This window comes from Pongo pygmaeus, chromosome 17 (assembly GCF_028885625.2).
Source record: "Pongo pygmaeus isolate AG05252 chromosome 17, NHGRI_mPonPyg2-v2.0_pri, whole genome shotgun sequence".
Classification (NCBI taxonomy): domain Eukaryota; kingdom Metazoa; phylum Chordata; class Mammalia; order Primates; family Hominidae; genus Pongo; species Pongo pygmaeus.
The window spans coordinates 80,636,395-80,656,157 of NC_072390.2; the positions used below are offsets into that span (position 1 = coordinate 80,636,395).

Consider the following 19,763-nt stretch of genomic DNA (forward strand, 5'->3'; position numbering starts at 1 on the left):
CACCCGGGCCAGAGGCTGCAGAGGGAGTACTGGGTCCCCCAGCAGTGCCGGTCCACCGGCGCTGCGCTGGATTTCTCACCTGGCCTTAGCTGTCTTCCCGTGGGGCAGGGCTCGGGACCCGTAGCCCGCCATGCCTGAGCCTCCCACCACCTCCGTGGGCTCCTGTGCGGCCCGAGCCTCCTCGACCAGCACCACCTCCTGCTCCACGGCGCCCAGTCCCATCAACCACCCAAGGGCTGAGGAGTGCCGGCGCATGGCGCAGGACTAGCAGGCAGCTCCGTCTGCAGCCCCGGTATGGGATCCACTGGGTGAAGCCAGCTGGGCTCCTGAGTCTGGTGGGGAGGTAGAGAACATTTGTGTCTAGCTCAGGGATTGTAAATACACCAATGGGCACTCCGTATCTAGCTCAAGGTTTGTAAATACACCAATCAGCACCCTGTGTCTAGCGCAGGGTTTGTGAATGCACCAATCCACACTCTGTATCTAGCTACTCTGGTGGGGCCTTGGAGAACCTTTGTGTCCACACTCTGTATCTAGCTAATCTGGTGGGGACGTGGAGAACCTTTGTGTCTAGCTCAGGAATTGTAAACGCACCAATCAGCGCCCTGTCAAAACAGACCACTGGGCTCTACCAGTCAGCAGGATGTGGGTGGGGCCAGATAAGAGAATAAAAGTAGGCTGCCCCAGCCAGCAGTGGCAACCCGCTCCAGTCCCCTTCCACACTGGGGAAGCTTTGTTCTTTTGCTCTTTGCAATAAATCTTGCTACCGCTTACTCTTTGGGTCCACACTGCCTTTATGAGCTGTAACACTCACCGCCAAGGTCTGCAGCTTCACTCCGGAAGCCAGCGAGACCAGGAACCCACTGGGAGGAACGAACAACTCCAGAAGCACCGCCTTAAGAGCTGTAACACTCACCGCGAAAGTCTACAGCTTCACTCCTGAGCCAGCGAGACCACGAATCCACCAGAAGGAAGAAACTCCGAACACATCTGAACATCAGAAGGAACAAACTCCGGACACGCCGCCTTTAAGAACTGTAACACTCACCGCGAGGGTCTGCAGCATCATTCTTGAAGTCAGTGAGACCAAGAACCCACCAATTCCGGACACAATATGATGCACTTAATAAGTAAAGAATAAATCAATTCATTGAACATTCTTGGGAATGTTTTCTCATTCTAGAATCAACTTAAAGTTTTGTTCTGAAATTTCAAGGCCTTTCACGCCAATTTGTCTATGGTTTGGATTTGTGTCCCTGCTGGAATGTAAAGTTGAACTGGAATCACCGAGGCTGGAGGAGGGACCTGCTGGGAGGCGATTGCATCATGGGGGCATATTTCCCCCTTGCTGTTCTCATGATGGTGAGTTCTCACAAGATCTAGTTGTTTAAAGGTTGTGTGCAGCACCTCTCTCTTCCTTCTCTTCCTCCTGCTCCAGCCACATAAGATGTGTTTGCTTCCCCGTCTCCCATGACTGAATGTTTCCTGAGGCCTCCCCAGCCATGCTTCCTGTACAGCCTGTGAAACCATGAGCCAATTAAACCTCTTCTCTTTATAAATTACTCTGATGTTTCTTTATAGCAGTCTAAGAATGACTAATACAATTCTTTTTTTTAATTTGATAATCTCAAGTAGGAGTAAGTAAATAGATCCAATGATTTCTAACATTTCGTAAAATGTCAACAAAGCAAATGATGGGATAATATTCATGGCTTCTAAGTACAGCAGCATTCTCATCTCCATCAACTTCAAAAGGCAGTGTTTCCAGAATGTCTTAACAGGAGTGTATCTTTTTCCTTCTTAGGATACCCTCAGGCCTTATATCTCCACTCCTATTGGCAGCAGTAGCTGCCTATAACTGCTGCCATCAGTGGCAGCTCTTATTCTGTTAATAACTTCTGGCTTACCTTCTCTTACCAAAACTCTTATAAGCTGCTTCTCTTATAAGCGGTTCTTGGTATCAGGACTCCCAGGAGTGCTCAGACAATGCTCACAGAATCCCTGTGACTTCCTCTCAGCTCATTCAGTCTGTAGCTACTCTATCATCTTTGCACTCACACTAGTGCTTGCTTTCAAGCTTAGTAGCACTAACATTTAGGGTGGATGTTCGTTGTGGGAGGCTTTTCTTTGCATTACAAAATATTCAGCAGCATCCCTGGCTTCTCCCCACTAAACGAGAGGAGCACCCTCCCTAGTCGTAGCTACAAAATATGCTTCAAGACACTGCCAGATTTCTTCTCTAGAGGGTAAAAACACCATTCCCTTTCTATGTTCAGAACAACTCTAGTGGAAAATTCACAGGAGCTGAATTTTTAGAAAATAGTATCTTTCCTGACTTGCATGGAGAGATTCTCTCCTATTCTCCATTTACCTGTCTGTCTGCTTTTTCTTTATTTTCTAAGGAAAATGATGGCATTCTTTAAGATTAAATTATGTTTTATTTCGTTTCCTTTTCTTTCCTTTTCTTTTTACTCTGTATACATCCTGAGTAATATGGTCACTCATGGCTTCAGTATTAACTGAACTTCTGTTTTCTGAGGAAAACCTCCCCATACTCCTAGTATAGGTCATAGGGTTTCTTACACATTCTCATAAGCCTGTTGCTTTGCTTCAGAGCACTTATTTAGGGCTGTAAGCCTTATGTAACACATTCATAATTATGATACTGTTTTTATTAATGTCTATCTCCCACACAAGGCAGTAAGTTCTCTGAGAGCTGGGACATACATTTTGTACAACCGCATATTTCAATAGAGCTCAGAGACACTAAACCCAGGCCTAGGAAAAACTCGGATTTCCCCAGGCTACACATAAAACATACTCTCTGAATAGCTGTCCTAACTAAGATTATTTCTGACAATACTCACTTAGTTATTTTCAAAAAACCCAGTAAGTCCCAATTCTGTAGACTCAGTCTTCTCCCAGTTGCAAGATTTATCTTGACTTAAAGCATTGAGTACTTTATCAATACCTTCACTCAAGAAAATGTGGCTCCTGTCTCTGCTAGGCATAACCAGGACATATGAACTGCTGCTCATTTGTTTCATTTTTGTTCCCCAGGATATAGCACTTTTTCTATACTTGCATTTAGATTTATTATTTTTATACTAGATTCTCCTTTACTCTCTATTCTTAGAATCTGACTTAACTTGACCCAGTTGTCCTCATTTGAGTCTGAAACTCTTGTCCATAATCTGTTTCCTGTGGACAGACATTCTAGTATGCTAATGGTCTCGCATTGTGAGTATGACTCACAACCTGACAAAATGTTTACCTACTAAGATACTCATTTTCTTTATCATGATTCAAGCTTTATGACTAGGACTTTTGCGCTGTCTTAACATACACTGAAGGTCAGCACACCACAGCCTCCAAATGACCTTATGAGACAGGCAAGTCTAAAGAATAGTTCTGAATCTTCCCTAATGCCTTCTTATTGTGAGGAAATAAATTTGCTTCAAATATAATTTCAAAATATGGCAATTATATTCACATATAATGTATAATTGGATATTCACATTTACCAGCAAACACGAGGAACAATAGAAATTAAAAATAAACTGAGCATAAAAGTTATTTTATCCATGTAACAAATGTTAATTACTGCTCATTGTTTACCTGCCAGACACTACTCTAGGCTTTGGGATACAACAATGAACAAACTACAATATAATAATAATAATAGTAATAATAATTATTATTATAAATACCTGATCTAAAGGATTGGTTTCACCAGTAACTCACTATAGAGTTGTAGATAAATTAATTTTTTTTCAGATTCAGTTTCTTCACTTGTAAAATGGAGATGAAGAATATCTAATTTGCATTGTTATTGGAAGGCTTAAATGAAACAATATACATGAAGCAACTAGTGTAGTGCTTAGAATAAGAAAAAATCAGCAAATAGTCTTTTTTTTCAGTTTAAAAAAAGTTTTAGAAGATTCCGGCTGGGCCCGGTGGCTCACGCCTGTAATCCCAGCACTTTGGGGGGCCGAGATGGGCAGATCACGAGGTCAAGAGATCGAGACCATCCTGGCTAACACGGTGAAACCCCATTTCCACTAAAAATACAAAAAATCAGCCAGGCGTGGTGGCGGGCGCCTGTAGTCCCAGCTACTCGGGAGGCTGAGGCAGGAGAATGGCGCGAACCCGGGAGGTGGAGCTTGTGAGCCGAGATCGCGCCACTGCACTCCAGCCTGGGCGACAGAGCCAGACTCCGTCTCGAAAAAAAAAAAAAGAAGAAGATGCCAAAGTTTTTTTTTTTTCCAGCCGTAACACATGACAGTCTGAGCTATGCATTAAACATGCAAAAATAATATAATCCTAATTCTCTTAGTAGCGTAAATAAATTTAGATGTAAAATATGGGGGCCTCCTCAGAAAATTTGACGTGATTGTAATTTTATACAAACCTGATGCAAACTGACCAAAGTAATAATCACTTTACAACTAAAACTTTCTAAAGTTTTTTTTTCTTTTAAACACTGGAAGAATTAATATTCAATTATAGACATTACCGTACTTCTGGTATAGAAGAATAAGCTCCTAAAAAATGATCCTGTCATGACTAGATAACAAGCTCCTCTCTCTCAAGGGGGTCCTCCCTATTAGAGTCTTATAAGTACAGGATCTGCACCTGAGAAAATCGAGTGCTTCCATAATTGTTGTGGGCCCATGTGCATTGCCTGTCTCATCCACTTTAAATAATTCTAGTCAATTTGATGCTGAAAACCTTGGCTCTTTCAAGGAAGAGGAAAAAAAGAAAGTCAGAAAGATTGAAACGGAAGAGTAAAACTGTCTTTATTTGCAGACAACATCATTGTGTTTGTAGAGAATCCTGAAAAATTATTAGCAGTAAAAAATAAATGGATAGTATTGCTGATTGCACGATCAACAAAATTATTAGACTGTGCGTCTAATAGTAATAAGCAAATAAAAAATATAATATATTATTTACACTAGTCTCAAAATATATACAGTGTGTAACATAATACGTGGTAGATACATGGAAAACTAAGAAATATTGTTAAAAGAATTAAAGAAGGCAAATGAAAACATATTATCGTTATGATTGATGACTTAATGTTGTTAGATTAACTATACTTTCCAAATTAATTAGTTTCAATGCAAATCCAATCAAAATCCCAGTGGGCATTTTTGTTTTAAGAAATTGATAAGCATATTACAAAATAGAGAAAAGAAAAGGACCTAGAAAAGTACAAACAACCTTTAAAAAGATGAGCAAATTCAGAGCGTGGCACGTGTCTATCATCCCAGCTACTTGGGAGGCTGTAGTGGGAGAATTCGCTTGAGCCCAGGAGCTCCAGGACAGCCTGAGCAACACAGAAAGACCTCCTCTCTAAAAAGCAAAACAAAACAAAAAAATAGAAAACAAAGAAAAGAAAAATAGAGGCGTGAACGTGAAGAAATAGGCTACCTGATTTTAAGACTTTCTCAAAAAGTAGAGAAATCTGGAGACTGTGATATTGATACAGAAATAAGACAATGAGATTTATATCTCAATAAAAAACAAAAAAAGGAATGTTAAAAATAGAAAAAAAATCTGTTAAAGACAAAGCAAATTTAAAAGGGGGCTTAATTCTCTCTGTTGAATATAAAGAAAGGGATTTTTTCCCACTCCCTTCTTTACAGCATTTACTTTAGAAAACTTGTAATTCTGTTATTTCATCTTTTTAAATGCTAAATAAGCCTCTTGTCAGTTAAGCAAACCAGGGAAGTCTTTCTTAAAGCCCTTGAGGACCTCTGTCTCTTTGAAAGGAAAAGCCCCCTCAGGGAAGACAGCGCCTCTCTCTCTTCTTTATGTGGTAGGATCAGAGCCTAAGGGGCTGAGGCCTTGCTCCAATACTACCGCCTGTCATAAAGATATGAGAAGTCTATTTTTCCTTTGGATAAACCAATTAGATACCACAGATGGTAACCCTAATTACCTAATAAATTTAGGAAAAACTGTGAGTGATAAATGGTGCTGTCAAATCCCTTTATTTGAGGACTAGTTTATCATGAGAACATGTATGTAATGGTTTGTATCTGCTTGGCTATATAAAAGGGTGATATTTTCTCTCTGCAGTCTTTTAACAGATTGCCTATCGGGGGAAAGTTTTCTACTTTGTGGAGAGGTTTTCTGGGTTTGGAAAATATTCATTTCCTATTGTAATTTCCTAACAGTACACACCAGGTCATGCCACTCCAATGGCTGAAACTTAACTATGGCTTCCAATGCCTCTTTGGTAAAGTCTTAAAGTTTTGCACTGACCTATAAGACTTTGAATAACATGGCTTTTCTTCCTTGGACAGTCACAGATTGAACTGATTTTTCCTTCACCCTCTATGCTCTACTCACATCTTCTATCTTGCACATTTTTCTAGAGAACCATGCTCTCTCTCACCTCGGCACTATTGCGTGTAAACTTAGTTCTGCCTTGAACACTTGCCCCATAAGGAAATTATCACCAAACTAACATCTACCTATCCTTCAAAGCCCATAAATCTCAAATCCTATAAACATAATTTATCTGAGAAGCATTCCTTCCCCAGAAGAATTAGGTTTCCTTGTTTATGACCCTGTTGTATAACTTCTCCCATGTAGCGTGTCTCAGCACATATTAATGTCTACTGTGCCTGCCAGACTATGAGAAGGTAAGGATCAAATCAGCTGCCTCCTCAGCATCTACCTGAGTGATATGCATTTGGCAACCTCTCATGGAAGTTTGTTGAATGCAGACATGAATAACCTTATGAATAACCCCGTGGAGTAAATGAGATTGTCTGGAGTAACCTGCTAGTCAGAAGTGCTGTTTTCATGCTCATAACAGTCACTACAAACATGTCCAGAGAACAAACATCTAAATTTCACAATATTTATTTTTCAAAATTCCCTCAATATTATCACTCACACCAGGTAATATGGCTAAGAATAGATCATGCATAGTTGTTATTTGTAATAAATATGTAAAACAATCTAATTGTCGTGTTAGTATGTTCTGGCAATACTTAAATATCAATATTCATAGACTTTCAACTATGCAGAAACTATTTGGTATCAGAGATGTGGTGAACATCTCTGTACCCATCATCATGTAACATTAATATTCAGAAAATTGCCACATTTTCCCAATGTGCTGGAAATTTTAGTGTGGTATAAGCACAGTCTCAATGATGTAGGCTGTGATTTCAGTGGAAAAAGTAGAATGTATATGTTCAAAGGAAATACCGATTATGATTCACAGCATCTTCTGCAGTGAGAATTTCTTTGTGTTTGTATTTCGATTGTGGATCTGTAAGAGGATAATTTTATAATTCATATTTTATTTACTTGTTCATCATGATAAGAATGTCTCCATAATGATGGTATTTCTACTTCACCATTCTGCTTGTTTGGTGAATTTGGTGCGCAAAACTTGAAGGTAAAAGTAGGTACTGTAAATATTACTTGAATCCAAGAATTTAAAAAGCTTAAAATATAAGTTAAAAAAAAAACAAAACTCTTAAGCACTTTCTCCTAAAACATATTATATAGAAATATATAAAAGAACGTTCTGCCAAAGTAAACCAAATAACTCAGGATGAGGCATACAGAACAAGTATATCTTTATTCATTATATTTTTGGATATGTGCCAAGTCACTAGAACAGATTATAGGAGCAGCAAAATTCAGAAGTAGTCTTGGGACACTTTCTCACAGCTTTAACCTTAGTTTCTTTCCCCTGAGAAATGAATATATTAGTTTAGCTAATGAGCTAATAAATGTTTTGCTTTTCTATGTCAAATCCAGTTATAGGTGCTAAGTTCAGAATATACCAAGGGTTAATATGTTCTCCCAACTTTAACCATAAGGATAAACTTTGATTCCGGAAAATATTAACTTGTTATATTCATTGAGGTCTAATTGAAAAGAAAGCAAGAAAGAGAAGACAGGGAGGAGGGAAGGAAGAAGGGAGGAAGGGAAGGAAGAAGAAAGGAAGGAAGGAAGGGAGGAGGGAAGGAGAAAAGGGGGAAGGAAAGAGGGAGGGAAGGAAGAAAGAGAAAGCAGAAAGAAAAAAAGGGGGAAGAGAGAGGGAAGAAATAAGGAAGGGAGGGAAAGCAATGAAAACAATGCAAGAAAAAAGGTGAATTGCATGTATAATTACTTTTATAAGGTTTATGATTATGGCTTAAAAATGAGTGTAAACTACAACATACTTAGTTCGTCTATGTGTGTAATTGAAGAATTTAAAACTTCCTTTAAAATCCCAGCTGTACTAACCTTCACCCTTTCTGAGGTAAATTAATTATAGAGTAGAGTATGTGAGGGTCTTTCAGGTGAGACCGTAAAAACCAAGGTCTTGTCTGGTATGTGTGGGTATTAAAAATCCCCTGGCACTCTCTGACAGAGATGGAGCTAATCCTGATGTGACCTTGATTAAACTTTTTTCTCTTCCATCTATGGATTGTAGCAGCCTCTGATGGCAGATTAGTTAACTCTGTATTGTGCATCTCATATGTATATATATATATATAGGAAGTTTATACATATATTTATATATTAACTACACAGTAGGAAATTATATATACAAGTATGTGTGTGCGTACATATACAAGTGTACACATATATATGTGTGTGTGTATATATAAGTGTGTGTGTATATATATATACATGTGTGTTTGTATACATATATATAAACATTGCAGGTTAACTAGAGAGCTACGTAGCACATCCAATACCAGCTTACCCATGAGTCAGCTTTAGATCTTCCCATAAATGGACATTGTTTGTCCTATAGCTTTATATTAAGAAAATTAACAGCTACACAGATTTGATTTTTTTCAAAACATAAGATTCATGCATATAATCTATCAAGAATAATATCCCCATATTTAACAAAGATTAAATCCTGGTTTTTAGAGTAATCAAATACCTTATTTTCGAGGAATATTGAATAGTTTGAATATTAAATAATCTAGGATCAGTGAATCTATGATTTTAGGCACTAGGTAAATTTAGTTTTGCCAAATTGAGAAAAATAGCGAGGCTATCTGCTTAAAATTTAAAAGAAATAAATAAATCTCAATAATTAGGCCTGTGACTCATGAAAGACTATATTCTTTCAAGCTATATGTGGTTTAGTGCCCAGTAAATCAATAAAGTTCAAGGAGTTCGTCCATACATCTGTCAAATATTATTAAATTTTTATTTAATTTAGTAGACATGGTACTGTGAAGAATTACAAATATTATCCATAAAGGAGAAAAAATACAACCCTTACAAAATATCACTGAAAAATGTTTCTTAGTCAATTTTTATTTGACGCTTTCATTAGAAATTGGGACTTTGCAAATACCTGATTAAAATAATATGACTTTCCCACAAATTTACTTCATTAGTGGTCATTCTACAATGTTTATATTCTTTTTGTTTGTTTTAAAAAAAGTTAATTTGATTAAGAAATGTAAATATCCTGATGTTGATTGAGTGTTCTTCCAGTATAGATAATAAATCATGGCTTCAGTAGAGTTAACGTTTTCTTATTTGAAATATGATTATTCATCATTCTTAATTGCCTTATACTATCTTTACTCTTACTACTCTTCCAAAAAGGTGTGCAAAATAACTTTATAGATGAGTTATAGATGTCTACTGGCAACTTTACAAGGACCTTTTCAAATGGTAGTATAGTGTGGACTCAAACTTTATTGTAATCTCTATAATTTATATTAAAGTTCAAATTGAAACTATTTTGTATTGAATAAGTAGTATATTAAATGACATACGGTCAGAGGCAAAAATCCTCTGGTCCAGTCTTTTATGGTATGCTGAAGTGCCATATAATTATATTCTCGAATTTGGGATTAGGTAGAAAAAAAACAAAGGTGAGTCATAGCTATTTGCTTCCCATTGCTTAATGCACTCAGGCATTTCAGCAAGTTTGCAGGACCTAAATCTATGTTTTATGCCTATTTCATAGAGACCTTATTTGTGCCTTATTAACTAATCTGCCAGAAAAAGGGCCCTCACCAAGAATTAAATGTATTAGCACCTTAGTCTTGGAGGTCCTAGCCTTCAGGGTTGTGAGAAAATAAATATTGTATAAGCCAATCTATCTACAGTACTTTTTATAGCATCTCAAGTGAACTAATGAAGTATAATATCTATTTATGCATTATTTAACATATTTGAATCTTTATATTTAAATTGAATATCTTGTAGAGAACATATAGGTAGGTCTTATTTTATTTTGATCCACGCTAGTAATCTTTTTTAATTGGCATATTTAGACCCTTAACACTAGATTATTTATATAGTTGGACTAATATCTGCCATTGTTTGCAAATATTTTTTAGTCATTGCAATCGTTTTATCAGTTTTTCTTCTATTCTGGTTATCTCTTGTTTTCACTGAGCATTTCATAAGATTCCTTTTTAACTCTTTTTTTAGTACATCAATTTTACTTTAAAAAAATTAATCAGAGTTCCTAGAGTTTAAAGTTTACATTTTAAACTTATCTGACTCTACATTGAAATAACACTCTACTGCTTTACATGCGGTGCAAGTAGCTTATATTCCCAGTTCCTCCTACCCATTCCTTATGGCTTTGCTGTTATTCATTTCACTTATTCTTGTATTATAATCATCCAATGCTATAATATTGTTAATATCATGATTTTCTACAAACTGAATTTTAAATCAATATAGAATAAAAAATAAAATCTAAAAGATTTCATTTAACTTGCTTAATTCCTTCTCTAATGCAGTTATATTATTTGATTCAAGTTTCTTACCTATATCATTTTCCTTTTCAACGAAAAACTTTCAACTTTTAACTTTTGGTCTACATGTCTGTTTTTGTACCAGCATCTTTCTGTTTTCATTAGTGTCACCTTGTAGTGTAGTTTGAAATTGAGTATTGTGATGCCTTCACTTTGTTGTTTTTACTTAGGATTTCCTTGGGTATTCAATCTGTTTTTTGATTCTGTATAAATTTTAGAAAAGGTTTTTTTTTCTAATTCTATGAAGAATTTCATTGGTATTTTGGTAGGAATAGCATTGAATCTGTAAATTGCTTTGGGCAGTACGGCTGTTTAAACAATATTGATTCTTCCTATACATAAGCATGAAATGTTTTCCCATTTGTTTGTGTCACCTCTGATTTCTTCAAGCAGTATTTTGTAATTCTCATTGTAGTGATCTTGCACCTCCCTGGTTAGCTGTATTCCTAGGGGTTTTATTTTCTTAGTGGCTATTGTGAATCAAATTGCGTTCTTGATTTGGCTATCAGCTGGGATGTTGTTGGTGTGTGAAATGCTACTGATTTTTGTACATTGATTTTGTGTACTGAAACTTTGCTGAAATGTTTATCAAATCTAGGAGCCTTTGGGCAGAGGCTATGGGGTTTTCTATGTATGTAATTACATTGTCTACAAACAGGGATATTTTGGCTTTCTCGCTTCCTATTTGGATGCATTTTATTTCTTTCTCTTGCCCTATTGCTCTGGCCAGGACTTCCAGTACTGTGTTGAATAGGAGTGTTGAGAGAGAACATCTTTGTGTTGTTGCAGTTCTCAAGGGGAATGATTCTAGCTTTTGCCTATTCAGTATGATGTTGACTGTGGATTTTTCATAAATAGCTCATTATTTTGAAGTATGTGCTTTCAATGCCTAGTGTGTTGAAGGTTTTTAACATAAAGGGATGTTGAATTTTATTGCAAGCCTTTTCTGCACCTATCAAGATAATCATGTCCGTTTTTTTCTTTAACTCGGTTCATGTGATAAATCATAGGTATTTGTTTGTATATGTTGAACCAACATTGCATCCCAGGGAAAAAGCCTACTTGATCATGGTAGATTCACTTTTTGATATGATGCGGGATTTGGTTTGCCAGCATTTTGTTGAGGAATTTTTCACCCAGGATACTGGCCTGAAGTTTTTCACTTTTTTGTTGTGTCTTTGCCAGGTTTTGGTATCAAAATTGTGTTGGCTTCACAAAGTTAGAGTGTGATCATTTGGAGGTAAGAGTCCCTCTCCCTCCATGTTTTGGAATAGTTTCAGTAGGAATGGTACCAGATCTTTTTTATACATCTGGTAGAATTCAGCTGTCAATCCATCTAGTCCTGGGCATTTTCTAGTTGGTAGGGTTTTTATTACTGATGGAATTTTGGAACTTGTTATTGGTCTGTTCATGGATACTATCTGTTCTTGGTTCAATCTTAGGAGGTTATATGTTTGTTTGTATAAAGCCATTTCTGCTAAGTTCTCCAGTTAGTGTGCACAGAGTTGTTCATAGTAGTCTCTGAGTGCTTCTTTATATATCTGTGGGCTCAATGGTAACATCTCCCTGGTGGTTTCTGATTATGTTTATTTGAATCTTCTCTTTCTTTACTAATCGAGCTAGTGGTCTATCTGTGTTTTTTAAATTCTTTTGAATAACTAAATCCTTGATTCATTGATCTTTTGTACAGTTTTTTATGTTTCAATTTCCTTCAGTTCAGGTCTGATTTTGGTTATTTTTTGTCTTCTACTAGCTTTGGAGTTGGTTTGCTCTTGATGATAGGTTGTTAATTTGATATCTTCCTAACTTTTGATGAGGGTATTCACGGATATAAACTCCCCTCTCTTAACACTGCTTTAGCTGTGTTATAGAGATTCATGTTTGTTGTATCTTCTCATTAGTTTTGAAGATTTTCTTGATTTCTGCCTTAGTTTCGTCATTGACCCAAATTTTATTCAGGTGCAAGTTTAATTTTCATGTAATTATGTGGTTTTGAGCAATTTTCTTCTTATTGATTTCTGTTTTTATCGTGCTATGATCCAAGAATAGAGTTGATATGATTTCAGTGTTTTTGAATTTGCTGGAGATTGTTTTATGCCCAATTGTGTGGCCTATTTTAGAGTATGTGCTCATGTGCAGAGAAGAATGTATATTCTGTTGTTTTTGAGTGGAGAGTTTTGTAGATGTTTATTAGATCCATTTGGTCAAGTGTTGAGTTCAAATTCTGAGTATCTTTGATGGTTTTCTGCCTTGATAATTTAATACTGTCAGTGAGGTGTTGATATATCCCACTATTATTGAGTGGTCATCTAAGTCTCTTCATAGGTCTCTGAGAACTTGCTTTATGAATCTGGGTGCTACTGTGTTGGTCACATATATACTTAGAATAGTTTGGTCCTCTTGTTAAATTGGGTCCTTTACTATTATGTAATGCCCTTATTTGTCTTTTAATTTTTTTATTGGTTTAAAGTTTGTTTGGTCTGAAGCTAGAATAGTAAGCCCTGCTTTTTTAAAATTTTCTTTTGCTTGGTAGATTTTTCTCCTCCCTTTATTTTGAATCTGTGTGTGTCATCACATATGAGATATGTCTATTGAAGACAGCATACTTTTGTGTCTTGCTTCTTTATCCAATTTGCCACTCTGTGTCTTTTAATTGGGTAATTTATCTCATTTTCATTCAAGGTTAATATTGATATGTCCAGATTTGATCATGTTGTTGTGTTGTTAGATGGTTATTATGCAGACTTGTTTATGTAATGTATTTATAGTGTCACAAGTGTGTATACATAAGTGTGTTTTTGTAATGGCTCGTAATGATCTTTCCTTTTCATATTTAGCACTCCCTTCAGGACCTCTTGTAAGGCAAGTCTGATGGTAACATATTCCCCTAGCATTTGCTTGTCTGAAAAGGTCTTCGCTCATGAATATTTGGCTGGATGTGAAATTATTGGTTGGAGATTCTGATCTTTAAGAATGCTGAATATAGGCCCCCAATCTTTTCTGGCTGTTAGGTTTCTGCTGAAAGGCCCACTGTTAACTCGATGGGGTTCCCTTTGAAGGTGATCTGCCCCTTCTTTCTAGATGCCATTAACATTTTTCGTTTCACTTGAACCTTGGAGAATCTGATGACTATGTGTCTTAGGGATGTTTTTTTTGCGTAGTATTTTACTGGGGTTATCTGCATTTCCTGATTTTGAATGTTGACCTCTTCAATGAGGTTTGGGAAATTTTCAGAGAAGATATCCCCAAATATGTTTTCCAAGTTGCTTGCTTTGTCTCCTTTTTTAGGGACGTGAATGATACATAGATTTTGTCTTTTAAAATAATCCCATGTTTCTCAAAGGTTTTGCTCATTCTCTCTGTCTGTTTTTTTTTTTTTTTTTTATTGTTGTCTGACTTATTTCAGAGCACTGGTCTTCAAGTTCTGATATTCTTTCCTCAGCTTGGTGGATTCTGCTTGTAATACTTGTGATTGTATTAAAAAATTCTTGAAGTGAGTTTTTCAGCTCTATTACATCAGTTTGTTTTTTTTTTAAAGGGTTGTGTCAACTTTCATCTCCCGTATCATTTTATTTTATTCCTTCACATCCATAGATTTCTCCTGAATGTTGATGATCTTTGCTCTCTTATACATATTCTGAATTCTATTGCTGTCATTTCAGACATTTCAGCCTGGTTAAGAACCATTGCTTGTTCACTCTGATGGTAGTTTCCTTTGCTGTGCAGAAGCTCTTTAGTTTAATTAGATCCCATTTGTCAATTTTGGCTTTTGTTGCCATTGCTTTTGGTGTTTTAGACATGAAGTCCTTGCCCATGCCTATGTCCTGAATGGTATTGCCTAGGTTTTCTTCTAGGGTTTTTATGGTTTTAGGTCTAACATTTAAGTCTTTAATCCATCTTGAATTGATTTTTGTATAAGGTGTAAGGAAGGGATCCAGTTTCAGCTTTCTACATACGGCTAGCCAGTTTTCCCAGCACCATTTATTAAATAGGGAATCCTTTCCCCATTTCTTGTTTTTGTCAGGTTTGTCAAAGATCAGATGGTTGTAGATATGTGGCATTATTTCTGACGGCTCTGTTCTGTTCCATTGATCTATATCTCTGTTTTGGTACCAGTACCATGCTGTTTTGGTTACTGTAGCCTTGTAGTATAGTTTGAAGTCAGGTAGCGTGATGCCTCCAGCTTTGTTCAACAGGTGCTGGAGAGGATGTGGAGAAATAGGAACACTTTTACACTGTTGGTGGGACTGTAAACTAGTTCAACCCTTGTGGAAGTCAGTGTGGCGATTCCTCAGGGATCTAGAACTAGAAATTCCATTCGACCCAGCCATCCCATTACTGGGTATATACCCAAAGGACTATAAATCATGCTGCTATAAAGACACATGCACACGTATGTTTATTGCCGCATTATTCACAATAGCAAAGACTTGGAACCAACCCAAATGTCCAACAATGATAGACTGGATTAAGAAAATGTGGCACATATACACCATGGAATACTATGCAGCCATAAAAAATGATGAGTTCATGTCCTTTGTAGGGACATGGATGAAATTGGAAATCATCATTCTCAGTAAACTATCGCAAGAACAAAAAACCAAACACCGCATATTCTCACTCATAGATGGGAATTGAACAATGAGAACACATGGACACAGGAAGGGGAACATCACACTTCGGGGACTGTTGTGGGGTGGGGGGAGGGGGGAGGGATAGCACTGGGAGATATACCTAATGCTAGATGACGAGTTGGTGGGTGCAGCGCACCAGCATGGCACATGTATACATATGTAACTTACCTGCACATTGGGCACATGTACCATAAAACCTAAAGTATAATAATAATAATAATAATAATAATAATAATAATAAAAGAAAAAAAGAAAAAAAAAAAAAGAACCATTGCTGGAGAACTAGTGTGATCATTTGGAGGTAAGCAGACACCTCTGGCTTTTTGTGTTGCCGGAGTTCTTACATTAGTTCTTTTTCATCTTTGCAGGCTGATGTTCCTTTTGTCTTTGAAGTTACTGTCCTTTTCATTTTTTTTATTTTGTTTTTTTGCTTTTATCTTCTTTGACGTCCTCAGGAGTTTGATTGTAGTATAAGGCAGGTTTAGTTGACTGGCTTTGTTTCTGGACAATTTTAAAGGGGCAAAACTCAGCTCAGCAGTCCTGGGCTGCATGTTCTAACTCTGGGGGTTTAGTACTGGCCCCTAAATTTGTTCTCTGGCTCCTCAAGGTTAGAAATCTGCTGGCTGGAGTGGCTGAGATGTTCCTTGACTGCTGGCCAGAACACTCCACTGGGGGGTGGCAACCAAAGTGTTTCTTTGGGCAGAGGCAGCAGAATTCATGATTGTTTTCATGTGCCAGCAGCAGTGGCAGCGCAGTGAGTTGCATGATTGTTGGCTGGGGCTGAGTGCTGGCAGGCACTGGAGTGGTTGGCCTCCAGTAGAAATTCACAGCAGTAGTAGTGGTGGCATGGGGAGGAGGGCGGGGCTGCCATGTCCATTTGCACAGTCTCACCAGCAGTGATGTCAGTGTGGGGACGGGAAGTACCAGCGACTTCTGTGTGCATGTTCATGCTGGTGGTGATCGTGGCATGGGCCAGGGGTCAAGGACACTGGCATCTTTGCATGCATTTGCACTGGCAGCTGTGTCAGCACAGGGGCAGGGCACTGGTGGGTGAGTGGCTGGCAGACTCCATTTGTGGCACAGGATCACAGGTCTCTGTTCAGTACATTAAATATATTAATATTAAGTCCACTCTTTCCTCACCTGTAAATTTTGTGATGCGGAATCCAATATATTTCTCAATATATTTCTCACATTTCTTACAAGGTAAAATTACTTTCCTCCTCTGGATTCACCTAAGATTTTTTTCATTGTGTTTGGTTTTCTGCGGTCTGTCTATGACATACTTAGGCATGCATAGTTTGTTTTTTATTATGTTTGGTGTGTTTTTCTTGTGACCTCAGTGCTCTGATGGGCTCAAAAAGAGTTGTTGATTGTTTTTTTTTTCTGCTTTTTTCTCGTTGTAAGCATAAGAATGACAACTCACAAGCTATGTACATGTCATAGCTTAAAACTCAGTTCAACCATTGTGGAAGTCAGTGTGGTGATTCCTCAGGGATCTAGAACTAGAAATACCATTTGACCCAGCCATCCCATTACTGGGTATATGCCCAAAGGACCATAAATCATGCTGTTATAAAGACACATGCACACGTACGTTTATTGCGGCACTATTCACAATAGCAAAGACTTGGAACCAACCCAAATGTCCAACAATGATAGACTGGATTAAGAAAATGTGGCAGATATACACCATGGAATACTATGCAGCCATAAAAAATGATGAGTTCATGTCCTTTGAAGGGACATGGGTGAAATTGGAAATCATCATTCTCAGTAAACTATCACAAGGACAAAAAACCAAACACCGCATATTCTCACTCATAGATGGGAATTGAACAATGAGAACACATGGACACAGGAAGGGGAACATCACACTCTGGGGACTGTTGTGGAGTTGGGGGAGGGGGGAGGGATAGCATTAGGAGATATACCTAATGCTAAATGACGAGTTAATGGGTGCAGCACACAAGCATGGCACATGTATACATATGTAACTAACCTGCACATTGTGCACATGTACCCTAAATCTTAAAGTATAATAAAATAAAAGTCCCCAAGAATGGTAGTACTATGTTCAGATTTCACATATCCCAGAAAGAGAGAATTCACTGTGCTCATTCGCAGGAATGAGCAGTTCATCGTGAGATAAATTTTACAACATAGACTTAAGTTGTAACTAAGTCCTTGCAACTTATGTATATTCTTACATAATTAAGAAACGCTTTACATTAAATCATGTTTCATTACAAAATACTGAAGTATACTAAAGTATTTAAACAAACTTTTATGGATGTATTCAGAAGATTTTTCATAAAAAATAAAAATATACTGATATAACAATTTTGTAGATACAGTAGAAATTCTATAAAAATGTTTTAAAACCAGAAATATATATCTAAACACTGAGAAAATAATAATATTTAGTTATGTGCTACTTATGTGTTCTTCCATGTGCTAGAGTTTATGGCATGGTGAATATATATACAGTTATAATTTCTTTCATGCTCAAAGAAATTTAGTATCATAAAACTAATTGATTAATATTCTACCAGGTATTGGACACTGCACTAGACACAGGCGACTCAAAGTAGTGCGCCAAACACACCCCTTGTGCTAAAAGTGTTTGTAAGTCAGCAGACACACAAATAAGAAAATAAATATATAATTAAAAACAAAAACAAAAATTCCTCTGCAGTCCCTCTGCCTCCATATAGGCCGTATTTGATAAATATTTGCCAGAGAGATATTTGATAATACTGGTATCACTGATTCAAATTATCTGAATATTAAACAAGTTTTTCCACCTCTATGTTATTTAGAAAGATCATCTTACTGGCTAAATGTACCCTAATAGGCATTTAAATTGACCAAGAAACTTTCAAGCTACATGTATCCACGTGGTGTACTGTCATGTACCACTGTCTGCCATGGAGCACTGCAAATGCACCAGGGCATTGAGAATGCATTATGCTTTGTTCAAGCCCTAGACTTACACACATTGTGAACACATAGTTTGAAATGCAATTTAGTAAACATTCACTGGAAAACAACAGTTTTACTCTGAAATGTTTGTCTATTGTTTTATTTAAACATTTAGGCATTTACTATGAAATATTAGAAACATGTTTAGGTGGGCAAATAGGATCTTCTATTGCATCACTGATGTAACTAAATTATTCCCTGCTTGCCTCTTAAAGTACACACTCACATAGACATAGATAGACACATATTTTTACCCTATGTGTGTTTGCATACTCTGTTCTGTTTTGTATACTGTAATGTAAACCTTTACTTGGATACTTATTTTGTAAAATGGTGCATTGCAAAAATTGGAAAGTGAAAATAGAATAAGAAATCACATCAGTATTCTTTCCAAAATTGTACTGACAAAATCTTAACAAAATATTGAGAATAAAGTTTCTCTGAATGGTAGTTTTATCTAGGTAAGATAATCAGATTTTACTTGATTAAAAAATATCTGAGTGTTAACTTGGTGTTTCTGTTTCTTTACTGAATGAAAGAAACGGAGCTTTAATTTTCAGTTTGTTCACCAACATGTTCAGTGCTAGACGAAATTTCAAACCAAAGAATTTTTCAAGTGTTAAGACCGTTTTACCATTTGTAACTCTAATCTGATTTGGAAGTGTGCAGTTTAAAATGTTAACACTGTGAAGCACATACTGTGTTTGCTATTTAGAGCAAGACTGCAAGCTGAAAATGACCCAAACCAACAATGTGTGTTGTTGTTGTTTTTTGGCATACTCAAGGGAGTTTGTGCTTTTTATTCCAGCAAATGGCAGTTTATTTAATTTCATAACCATTTGAGAGATGAAATAAATCTTGCCAGGTTTCTCTCTACCACATATCTGCTATATGAAAAAAAACCGGTTATATAGTTAACTTATTTTCTTCTCTGGAATAGGAGGAATGTCTTTCTTCAGTGCCAAAATTAATAATGCCACCTCATTTACTCACATTAAAAAGGAGATGTTCTTAATGCTTAAGAGAAAGAAAGCAGTATTAAAATATATTTCAGTGCTTTCACGATTTTTTAGTAATGTTTCCAGATATTTTATCAGAATTTTCTTTTTTAGGAGAACCAGGAAAGACTGAAAGGAACAGAAAATCTGTGAATGCTAGTGTCGTATGTGTGGGTCACCACCTTCCCTAACAGAGAACTTGAGATTTCTCTTAGGCTTCAGTTTTTATCATTTTGATGACTTATGGAATTTGGTAGCTTATTATTAGCTATAAAACACTTCAAAGTGGAAAAGAATCTGCCATTGACAGGAACAACACCTCAGACAGCTTGTGAAAGAGGAAGAGATGTCTTTGGCAATGTAAAATGGGTGTTTAAGAGCAA

General features: G+C 36.8%; 1 long non-coding RNA gene across 2 annotated transcripts in view; it reads left to right on the forward strand.

Moving 5' to 3' along the window:
- Nucleotides 1-33: 33 nt before the first annotated feature.
- LOC134738412 (uncharacterized) overlaps nucleotides 34-19,763 on the forward strand; it is a 96,829-nt gene continuing 77,099 nt past the window's right edge. Inside the window, exon 1 of one of the 2 annotated variants that reach the window (XR_010124122.1) lies at nucleotides 34-1,362. This is a non-coding gene — a long non-coding RNA (uncharacterized LOC134738412). The remainder of the gene's footprint in view (nucleotides 1,363-19,763) is intronic. The other variant, XR_010124123.1, reaches the window with a different exon arrangement.